This window comes from Helianthus annuus, chromosome 17 (genome assembly GCF_002127325.2).
Source record: "Helianthus annuus cultivar XRQ/B chromosome 17, HanXRQr2.0-SUNRISE, whole genome shotgun sequence".
In the NCBI taxonomy this organism is placed as follows: Eukaryota; Viridiplantae; Streptophyta; class Magnoliopsida; order Asterales; family Asteraceae; genus Helianthus; species Helianthus annuus.
In genome coordinates, this window is record NC_035449.2 from 141625713 (window position 1) to 141638784 (window position 13072).

The following is a 13072-nucleotide window of genomic DNA, read 5'->3' on the forward strand; positions in this document are numbered from 1 at the left end:
CGAACCTCTCTAACTCATGTTGCATTTGCTATGAAGAATCATGTCTGGACGAATTAACATGACTCAAGCCCAGCTAGAGGCTCTCGTTCAAGCTCAAGTTGCTGCGGCACTTGCAGCTACTCAAGCAGGTAGTATACCCTGCCGTATAGACACACACTAGGATCTTTAGATCCTACATTAACTCTCGTATTTAACCTTGTCCTATTCGTACACAATAGGTCAACATGCGCAGCAGCCTGTCATCGATGATCTGAATGATATTAACGTGATATGTTGTTGTGAACTGATTAACTTAGGTGATTGCATGAATAGATCAGATTGATCAAAAGGCTGTTATTATCGATGTAAATGTTAGGCGGTGTTAGGGTTGTTGTAGTTTGTAACTGTTGTTTGATGATGATGCCATGACCACGAAGACACAAACATCACGAAAACACAAGGGTCAGACGAAATCCCCTTTGTGTTTTCGTCACACCTCAAATTCAACGAAAACCTTAAGGATTTCGCCAAACAGTTTTCGTTCAAAAGGGTTTTCGGCCCAATTAGTTTTCGCCAAAAGAGTTTCCGGCCCAACTGTGATTTCGGCTCAAGTTTGGTTTTCGGCCCAAGCTTGGTTTTCGCCCATTAAGTGATTTCGTTTGGTGATCTGTAACTGTGTATCTCGTATGTTGATATTGTTACTTGGTTAGCTTTGTTAGGTTTAACTCTGTTAGTTGATAAATCATGTTAAATTGATTAACGTAGTTAAGTTAACCTTATTAACCAAGTTATATGTGTTAACTCTGTTGAGTAACTAATGCTATTAGTTTGATTAATTAACACTGTTTGTTTGTTAAAACCGTAAAGGGTTAACACTGTTAAGTTAAGCTCGCAACCCCGTTAAATATGTAACTCAGTTAAAGGTGTTGATTCCGTTAATCTTGTTGACCTTGTTAAGTGTTGATATTGTTAAACCTGTTAATTGATTTGACTGCTTACGTGACATACGATATTAAATACTAAGCACCTTATGACATAGATTTGCCTGTGAAACATTTTGAGTTCGAAACTGATTATACATACGTGCGTACTATAGGTCGTGATTGATTAACTGTGCGCGTGTGTATTTCTTTAGCATACCGAGCAAACCAAGGTGAGTTCACACAGCCAAGGCATGGGTTCCCGGGTGGGAATGGGATTTTGTTGAATTATTGTACATACTCAGCTGATAGAACCTAACGAATAAGCTACGACTAGACTAGTGACACTTACTGAACTGATCTTCGCACACCTGCCAAGGGTTGGCCGCGATATTATGACTGACTTCGCACACCTGCCTTTGGAAGGCCGCGAACTAAACTTACTAACATCTTCGCACACCTGCCTGGTAGGCCGCGATACAAATAAACCTAGTCTAGAATACTTGGGAGAAACGTCCCCTAACATCTTCGCATACCTGCCTGGGAGGCCGCGATGGAAATATAATACATGATATAAACGAACGAACGAACATACTATTACTCACACTATACTATTACTGAACTGTTAACTGTGAACTCGCTCAACTAGTTGTTGACTCTCTGCTGCATGCCTTGCAGGACCTTAGGTACTTATGGAGCTTGCACAAGGAGGAGCAGGTCGTTGTGGGATTCGGATCGTAGACATTATGTTAAACAATTGAACTTATAACTTTACTTTGGATTTTCATTATTATGCTTCCGCTATTGATACTATGTTTGGTTTGGAACATCAATCGTATTGATTTGGGTTTTACAAACTATCTTATTTATATTATGCTATGTTCAATATGATTGATGGCTTGATCCTGGTCATGTCACGCCTCCAAGCGGTGGTACTCCGCGTGTGGATTTTTGGGGGTGTGACAGATTGGTATCAGAGCCATTGGTTATAGAGAACTTGGTTTTAATATGGGAAAACGTTTTATTAAAACCAGACTATAACCAGAACAGTGCTCTCAACGATCCACAACGACGCTTCGCTCCACGTGCAAGACTCGACATCCTAGGTAATAAGGTTTATGTTTATTACCTGCTTGCTAGAATTGCATAGAACTTTGCTCGTAGTATGCTTACCTTACTTTTGCTCACTACTTGTTACTGCCTAAGAACCTCTATGTGCTTACACTCTTCTGTCATCGCTCTATTCGCGAACCTCTCTAACTCATGTTGCATTTGCTATGAAGAATCATGTCTGGACGAATTAACATGACTCAAGCCCAGCTAGAGGCTCTCGTTCAAGCTCAAGTTGCTGCGGCACTTGCAGCTACTCAAGCAGGTAGTATACCCTGCCGTATAGACACACACTAGGATCTTTAGATCCTACATTAACTCTCGTATTTAACCTTGTCCTATTCGTACACAATAGGTCAACACGCGCAGCAGCCTGTCATCGATGATCTGAATGATATTAACGTGATATGTTGTTGTGAACTGATTAACTTAGGTGATTGCATGAATAGATCAGATTGATCAAAAGGCTGTTATTATCGATGTAAATGTTAGGCGGTGTTAGGGTTGTTGTAGTTTGTAACTGTTGTTTGATGATGATGCCATGACCACGAAGACACAAACATCACGAAAACACAAGGGTCAGACGAAATCCCCTTTGTGTTTTCGTCACACCTCAAATTCAACGAAAACCTTAAGGATTTCGCCAAACAGTTTTCGTTCAAAAGGGTTTTCGGCCCAATTAGTTTTCGCCAAAAGAGTTTCCGGCCCAACTGTGATTTCGGCTCAAGTTTGGTTTTCGGCCCAAGCTTGGTTTTCGCCCATTAAGTGATTTCGTTTGGTGATCTGTAACTGTGTATCTCGTATGTTGATATTGTTACTTGGTTAGCTTTGTTAGGTTTAACTCTGTTAGTTGATAAATCATGTTAAATTGATTAACGTAGTTAAGTTAACCTTATTAACCAAGTTATATGTGTTAACTCTGTTGAGTAACTAATGCTATTAGTTTGATTAATTAACACTGTTTGTTTGTTAAAACCGTAAAGGGTTAACACTGTTAAGTTAAGCTCGCAACCCCGTTAAATATGTAACTCAGTTAAAGGTGTTGATTCCGTTAATCTTGTTGACCTTGTTAAGTGTTGATATTGTTAAACCTGTTAATTGATTTGACTGCTTACGTGACATACGATATTAAATACTAAGCACCTTATGACATAGATTTGCCTGTGAAACATTTTGAGTTCGAAACTGATTATACATACGTGCGTACTATAGGTCGTGATTGATTAACTGTGCGCGTGTGTATTTCTTTAGCATACCGAGCAAACCAAGGTGAGTTCACACAGCCAAGGCATGGGTTCCCGGGTGGGAATGGGATTTTGTTGAATTATTGTACATACTCAGCTGATAGAACCTAACGAATAAGCTACGACTAGACTAGTGACACTTACTGAACTGATCTTCGCACACCTGCCAAGGGTTGGCCGCGATATTATGACCGACTTCGCACACCTGCCTTTGGAAGGCCGCGAACTAAACTTACTAACATCTTCGCACACCTGCCTGGTAGGCCGCGATACAAATAAACCTAGTCTAGAATACTTGGGAGAAACGTCCCCTAACATCTTCGCATACCTGCCTGGGAGGCCGCGATGGAAATATAATACATGATATAAACGAACGAACGAACATACTATTACTCACACTATACTATTACTGAACTGTTAACTGTGAACTCGCTCAACTAGTTGTTGACTCTCTGCTGCATGCCTTGCAGGACCTTAGGTACTTATGGAGCTTGCACAAGGAGGAGCAGGTCGTTGTGGGATTCGGATCGTAGACATTATGTTAAACAATTGAACTTATAACTTTACTTTGGATTTTCATTATTATGCTTCCGCTATTGATACTATGTTTGGTTTGGAACATCAATCGTATTGATTTGGGTTTTACAAACTATCTTATTTATATTATGCTATGTTCAATATGATTGATGGCTTGATCCTGGTCATGTCACGCCTCCAAGCGGTGGTACTCCGCGTGTGGATTTTTGGGGGTGTGACAGATTGGTATCAGAGCCATTGGTTATAGAGAACTTGGTTTTAATATGGGAAAACGTTTTATTAAAACCAGACTATAACCAGAACAGTGCTCTCAACGATCCACAACGACGCTTCGCTCCACGTGCAAGACTCGACATCCTAGGTAATAAGGTTTATGTTTATTACCTGCTTGCTAGAATTGCATAGAACTTTGCTCGTAGTATGCTTACCTTACTTTTGCTCACTACTTGTTACTGCCTAAGAACCTCTATGTGCTTACACTCTTCTGTCATCGCTCTATTCGCGAACCTCTCTAACTCATGTTGCATTTGCTATGAAGAATCATGTCTGGACGAATTAACATGACTCAAGCCCAGCTAGAGGCTCTCGTTCAAGCTCAAGTTGCTGCGGCACTTGCAGCTACTCAAGCAGGTAGTATACCCTGCCGTATAGACACACACTAGGATCTTTAGATCCTACATTAACTCTCGTATTTAACCTTGTCCTATTCGTACACAATAGGTCAACACGCGCAGCAGCCTGTCATCGATGATCTGAATGATATTAACGTGATATGTTGTTGTGAACTGATTAACTTAGGTGATTGCATGAATAGATCAGATTGATCAAAAGGCTGTTATTATCGATGTAAATGTTAGGCGGTGTTAGGGTTGTTGTAGTTTGTAACTGTTGTTTGATGATGATGCCATGACCACGAAGACACAAACATCACGAAAACACAAGGGTCAGACGAAATCCCCTTTGTGTTTTCGTCACACCTCAAATTCAACGAAAACCTTAAGGATTTCGCCAAACAGTTTTCGTTCAAAAGGGTTTTCGGCCCAATTAGTTTTCGCCAAAAGAGTTTCCGGCCCAACTGTGATTTCGGCTCAAGTTTGGTTTTCGGCCCAAGCTTGGTTTTCGCCCATTAAGTGATTTCGTTTGGTGATCTGTAACTGTGTATCTCGTATGTTGATATTGTTACTTGGTTAGCTTTGTTAGGTTTAACTCTGTTAGTTGATAAATCATGTTAAATTGATTAACGTAGTTAAGTTAACCTTATTAACCAAGTTATATGTGTTAACTCTGTTGAGTAACTAATGTTATTAGTTTGATTAATTAACACTGTTTGTTTGTTAAAACCGTAAAGGGTTAACACTGTTAAGTTAAGCTCGCAACCCCGTTAAATATGTAACTCAGTTAAAGGTGTTGATTCCGTTAATCTTGTTGACCTTGTTAAGTGTTGATATTGTTAAACCTGTTAATTGATTTGACTGCTTACGTGACATACGATATTAAATACTAAGCACCTTATGACATAGATTTGCCTGTGAAACATTTTGAGTTCGAAACTGATTATACATACGTGCGTACTATAGGTCGTGATTGATTAACTGTGCGCGTGTGTATTTCTTTAGCATACCGAGCAAACCAAGGTGAGTTCACACAGCCAAGGCATGGGTTCCCGGGTGGGAATGGGATTTTGTTGAATTATTGTACATACTCAGCTAATAGAACCTAACGAATAAGCTACGACTAGACTAGTGACACTTATTGAACTGATCTTCGCACACCTGCCAAGGGTTGGCCGCGATATTATGACTGACTTCGCACACCTGCCTTTGGAAGGCCGCGAACTAAACTTACTAACATCTTCGCACACCTGCCTGGTAGGCCGCGATACAAATAAGCCTAGTCTAGAATACTTGGGAGAAACGTCCCCTAACATCTTCGCATACCTGTCTGGGAGGCCGCGATGGAAATATAATACATGATATAAACGAACGAACGAACATACTATTACTCACACTATACTATTACTGAACTGTTAACTGTGAACTCGCTCAACTAGTTGTTGACTCTCTGCTGCATGCCTTGCAGGACCTTAGGTACTTATGGAGCTTGCACAAGGAGGAGCAGGTCGTTGTGGGATTCGGATCGTAGACATTATGTTAAACAATTGAACTTATAACTTTACTTTGGATTTTCATTATTATGCTTCCGCTATTGATACTATGTTTGGTTTGGAACATCAATCGTATTGATTTGGGTTTTACAAACTATATTATTTATATTATGCTATGTTCAATATGATTGATGGCTTGATCCTGGTCATGTCACGCCTCCAAGCGGTGGTACTCCGCGTGTGGATTTTTGGGGGTGTGACATTACTGATGCAGACTTGGCTGATGAAGTTCATCCAATGGACATAGTCAAGATGAAGAACATCATTGATGAGTGGAAAGGTGGTTCAGTAGTGATCAGAAGAGCCCTTGACAGTGTTAAAAATGCAGGAGCGAAATTATACAAAAGAGCAGCATGCAGACTTTGATCTGTGTATCAATTTTGAGTATAGCACTAAGGTGTTAATACCTCCACCCAACACAACTATTCCAGCTGAAATCCCTTCAAAATTGGCAAGAACTGGTGCAATCTTTGATACACCAGAAATCTGTGCAGTCTTCAAAGATGCTCATGATGAGAAGGCTCTGTTCAGAATCAATGAAATTTGCAGGTACTCAAACCAAACTTTAAAGTATATAAGAAACTGCATAAATGAGAAACAAGAGCAACTCAAGATAAAAGGAAAGAACAATGAGCAGCTGAGAAAGAAAATTGAAGATTGCATTGAAGATTAGATGGAAGCAAGAGAATGGTATAAATCAATGTACAAGGCAACTCAAAAGATAATTGATCACAAAAAGAAGCTGAAACCAGGAGATAAACACAGAAGTGGAGTTAAGATCAATTGAATGAATTGATAAGATAGAAATTTTTTGAACAATATTTAGAATTCGTTTTTCTGTTTCTTTTACAAATGGTTGGATGGTCTATGCTTTAACTTGTATGTTTTATGCTTTATGTTTGTGGGACATAGTCACTTAATCTTTTTTTTCTTCAAGAATTAGTTGTTTACATTTAGACATATAGATAGTTCATTTTCTTACAATACTTAGGGGGAAACAGTTAGGAAACTTTATCTGTAAGTATTGAAGAAAATCTCAATCAACTGGATCTCTGAAGAAGATAACAGTCCTGAAGAACACAACAAGATGAAGAAAAACAGTTGGGACAACCGAAAAGCAAAGTATCTACTACAAAGAATCTCAAGTTGATAAAAGAGTTGATTTGGATTATCAGAGAAGGACGTTTCTGATGGATCTGATGATATTTCTGATGAAATATCATCAGTTTCTGACAAATTCTGATCATCAATTTTTCTGATGATTTGTTCACCAGAATTTCTAATGAAGTGGCTTATCAGAAATTCTGATGACAGACCCACTTGTCTAAAATCACAACTCTATCCTGCCACCCATGACCGAAGCATGACATTATTGGTTTTCATGATTACAAATGCAACTTGAACGATGGATTCAATGAATATGTCAAATTGCTACTTTATGCAGGACTTATTGCACGAATAAACAATTGTTTATTCATGCCCACAGCCGTCTATAAATAGAAGGCTCGAGAGGCAGAAGATACTTGAGTTTGAAGCCTAGCATTCACATACATACACTCAAACTCCAACTGCTCTTCTCACCCACAGAAATCAAGATTCATTTGTATTAGATAATAATCTTACAATCACCTTGTTAAACTAATTTGTTTCAAAGTGATATAAACTTGATAATTCTGTAGGTCTTATTTCTTGAAAGTCTGATTTCTATTTCCGCACATCTTTTTCACATATACTGAAATCACTTGCCATATTACGTAAAAAGAAGTTGTTAAGGCCATACTAGGTCCAACAGCCACCATACAACGCTGGAAAGTGGCTGGAGGGTTACACAACCCAAACGGCATGCGTCGATACGCAAACATGCCATGGGGGCATGTAAATGTGGTTTTCTCATGATCCTCCGATGAGATGTGGATCTGGAAATAACCCGAAAAGCCGTCAAGAAAGCAATAAAATTGCTGACCCGACAAACACTCCAGCATCTGGTTAGTGAACGGCAAAAGGAAAATGATCCTTTCGAGTAGCATCATTGAGTCTACGATAGTCTATGCAAACTTTCCAGTCGGTGACGGTCCGGGTGGGTATCAACTCATTCTTCTCGATGACGACCACAGTCATTCCCCCTTTCTTAGGGACCACCTGGACGGGATGCAGAATCAGATATCGGGTAATAAGCCCTGTATCCAGCAGCTTTATCACCTCCTTCTTCACAACCTCCTGCATATTAGGGTTTAACCTCCTCTGAGGCTGAACCACCGGCTTAAACTCCTCTTCCATCAGGATCTTATTGATAGGATCCGAGTTTGAATTGTTGCGAATGTTTAAGATGAATAATGAAAGAAGATAAACAAATATGGAAATAACGCAGCGGAAAATTAAACTTTAAATCACAACAATGGAAGATTTGCTTTTGTCATCATGCTTTTCATTTAAAGATTGTAACTAAAACGATTCCATGTATGCATAGAATTACAAACTCCCCCTCAGCCTAAGATCACTCCTATTTGTTCGTACAAAATGTCAAGATGGAAAGTGATAACTAGAACAGTACATGCACTGTTCTACTTATAGTACAATACAAACATCTGAAGCATCTTGACTGACGTCACCTAGACAATGACATCTAATGACTTCTAACATCTACTAAGCCTAAGCACTGTTACATTGAAAACTATGATGAGCAACATCTGTTGAGTAATCCAATAACAACCCTCCTGAAATTTTTTTGACACCCTAAAATATATTAAAATATCCCAATATGTCTTATAATACACCCCATATGCGAAAACGGACCCCGGATACCTTTATTTTACTAAAAAAATAATTAAAAATAAGAAAATCGAGGCTGTCGCGGGGCGCGTAGCCTTTGGCTACAGCCTACGCAGGCCGCGACCGGGTGACGGCTGGCGCAACCCCAGGCCGCCACGTGGCACAACACCCGTCGAAGCTATACCGATGACCAATCAACCCTAGGCTCTACCACCTGATGTCTGTCGTTAGTGACATGCAAAAACCGAAATAAACTAGGTAGCTAGAGTAAGTCGGATATCGAACCAGAGGAGGATTGTGGAAAGTGTCGAATGAAAAGTATTAATTAATTACTACTGAATTGGAAAATATGTGTGATTGATTATAAGAATTATCTAGATTAACGAATAAAAATTAAGAAAAAGGTTGAGTTGTAATAAACAATGATGAGAAAAGGTGATCACTCCGGGATTCAGATTATGTGATTAACTAATAACTTAGCTGATTGTCATATTGGATACTATTGGTTAAACGATATAATTATCAACTATTCATGCAATGAATAATTATTCAACCAACAAAGTATAATCGGATTTAAACGTATTTATGTCTCTGTCTAACACAGGATTCGTTTGTCAAACGAATTATAAAAACGCAAGTAAAGACCGCCTGTCACACGGTTACAATCCGAACTCAATACATAAAACAATAAACCAAATCAATAGTGTCTTACACAATCATTCACCCGAAGTGTCCACGAGAGATTTAACCGCTCATCTCGGTTGAATTGATCTTCACTCGCTTGATACCCGGTTGAAAACCCCCGCTGCCGTCAATGATGTGATATTCCTTCGATTTTTTGTTAGCGACCCCATTCAAAATCCACAGCCGTCAAAGCCCATGTATGTGTATCCTCTTTTGTCAATGATTGGCCCAATCCAAAGAAATCCCCCAAATAATCACGTGAATTGTTGTTGACCTGCCCTCACTAACTCACGTGACATAGGTAGGATGATGTGATGTTGTTGACTTGTTGAATGGATCCCCTGCCAAGTTCACGTGATGCTTGTTGCCTCTAAAATATCATGTGTGTTGATGATTATTATTGTAATAATTGCCGCCCAATCAAGCCAATTGTGATTATGTGAGAATAATAAAATATATATGGTGCCTTCTAGTCTCGGCCCACTCCATGTGCAGCCCAAAATACCTCAAAGCTTGCGCATCCAGTTTGCATGAGATGATGTTGTTGTTGACTATTTTCAAAGAAAACTAAACCCTCCTCATGTCTGCTACATGTGCGTGTATACTAGGGTTGTTCAATTATTATTTTTTTAATTCTCTCCAACCATCCAAAACAATATACTCATGCGGCCCTTTATCCTTTCAACCGTAGCTTACGGTTAAAATCGTAAGTTACGGTTTCACTTTCTGTCCAATGTTCCAGTCTCGGCCGTAATTTACGTTTATGGACCGTATGCTACGATTCATACCTGCTGGAACTCATTTGACTGAATGTCAACTTCCATTTAATTACCAATCAACCCCTAGACTTCATTCTTGTGCATCTCTTGTATATTCAAGCAACACTTCCGATCCGACCAAGTCCCGAATAACGCCTTTCACTATGTTTATCATCCACGGGTATTCCGCATCATCTTTAAACTCTCCAACTTTACCGAATTAAATGATTTACCTGTAAAACCACGAACACTCGTAGTTAACACATTCAAAACGTATAATCATGTAAACGGCAATAAATGACACAAAATACGCACGTTAACACTCGGGTTTCACACCCTCCATCACATCCCCACACTTAACATTGATTGTCCTCAAGCAACCATTACAAACATTACTCACCTTATTAACAAATCACCATTGAATCCCTTACCGAATTAGCAATTTAAGGTCCCAAGTCATACCCGTCCCATAGACTGACACAATCGAGATTGACAATCTGACAGATAAATAATACGCATTTAAAACAATTTAAGACTTGCCTAACTAAAACTAACATGCTTATACTACACACATGCCACACGCCCCTCACAACAATCACTCCTCTCAGTTTTATCAAGACTATCGTGTAATGTGCTAGTATATAATTCGCTCAACACTAAATATGCTACTTTGTAATCATAAGCTTGTATAGCAATCATACCTCCACTGTATCAAATAACGTCGCACATATCAAAAGGACTTTTGGGTTTTGGGTTAAGGGTAAAGGTAGGAAATATTTTTGGATTTTTATATTTAATGGCGAATACAAATGAACATACCAAACCATGACAACTTATTCACAATAATACTAATACTCTGGGTTATTTTCGACCCATTTATTCAACACGAACATAACAATGATTTTTTTTCTTTCTTTTCTCTTTTTTTTTCTTTTTCTTTTCATTTTTTTCCATAACATACTTCTAAACATACTTGCCATTCATGGTTGGTAATCAAACGGGTCAAACAAGGTGTAGCAAACGAAGGATAAAAGGCTCAACATGGTTTACTAAGGTGGGTGGATAAACAATCAACAAATAATACAATGGAAGGGATCCTAATGCCTTTATCATTTATGTGTAAACGCTAAAGCACAGTCTCGGCACGTATCAAACCACACAAGTTCTAACACAAAGCAACATATGGCCTACTCTCAGCAAATGAACACTTATTGCAATTCAACTAACAATTCTAGTAGGCTCAAATATCTCACCGAATAAAAGGAATATGGGTTACCGACACGTAGCATGTGTAATTCCTAAAGCATGTTACCCCTAGTTAGGCATCTCTCTCAACTATTCTCTAAAACTTGTCAGAAATACTCTCATGAAACTTAAAGGGACAACCATGATTAGGGATCTAAGTTAGTTTAATATCAGTAAGAACCCTTTAGCGATTGAAAATTTAGGTTTTCATATAGTTCAAGCATACTTGAGAAACAAAAATTTTCAAAATTTTTCAATTTTTAGCACAATTTCAACCCTTCAAGCATTTGAGATCAATAATCATACTAACCCTTTTCCCGAGTTACCGCATCCCCACACTTGGGATACATTGTCCCCAATGTATGGTGCAATTTATAATCTAAACTCGAGAAATACCACCTGCACCATGAACGGCTAATAACTAAACGACTCAACATAAAGAAACCACTCCCAACACAAAGATTTCACACCACCAAGTACACAAAACCAATAAAATAAAGGATAGAGAGACACATTGACCTGATCAGTAAATCAGCAAGTGCCTGTAGAGGTGCAGCTGCTGTGATCGGACAGGGACGTAAACATCTCTTGGATTCTCTGACATCTGATCGGGGATGTTGCCAAACATCCCCACACTTGAATCGTTACATCCGCGGGAATTAAACGTAGTAACTTGCCAAAACAGAACCAACACCAAAACAAAACAAAACAAAAGAACAAATACAATACAATACAATACTCTACATCCTCGGGCTGCCTCCCGAGAGCGCTAAGTTTAAAGGTCTTCAGCCAGACCGTACCTGATATACGCTACGGTGGTCTCAATGCACACTTACCCACTGTATTTCCAATGAATGCTCGGAATTTTACATGCCATCTCCATAGGTTTGTCAGTATAATTGGCATGTTCAGACTGCACATGCGGGTTTCGCTGATCCACTTCATGCAATATACCCTGATGTCTTGTTGTTTCACCCTTCTCATCTTCTTCCTCGAACCCTCTTCCCCACACTTGTTAATTGGAATGATTGATATGGGGAGAGGTTCGGTACACACATTCATCTCATCAGACTGCTCTGCCTCCTCATCCTCACACACCATCTGATCCACCAGAGACTCTTCATCAGATAAAGGATTCATTGGTGTGGTATTATCCTCCACAACCTCCTCCTCCATGTGAGAATAATCTCTAATATCATCAGGTAATGGTGAGAGACGCTCTTCTATTTCTATCTTCATTTTTAACTTCTGACACTTGGAAGCTAGGCAGCTGATTCGATCTTCATCGGAAAGGTTGGGTGCTAATAAATACTGCTCGAGTTTGGACAAACTCGCTTCCAACATAGCAAGCTTTTTCTCCTCCTCGGTCTGATAAGCATACACACCCTCGGGCTTAGAATACTCCACGGGATGATACTGTCGGTATCCCTGATACGGTGTTGAGATGTATGCATCCATCATTTTTTTATTCCAATACTCTGGATTTTCCAAATACACCGCGCACACATCCTCATCATAAGAAGTATGATAACGACCGCAACAGAAACATCGTCCATCCGTCCTTGGCTCATAATAAGCATTCTCGTCCCGATCCCATCCATCAGAGTAATAACCATCCTCCACCGTTGTATCAGAATCATAGAAATATGGTGGAGGGGAAGG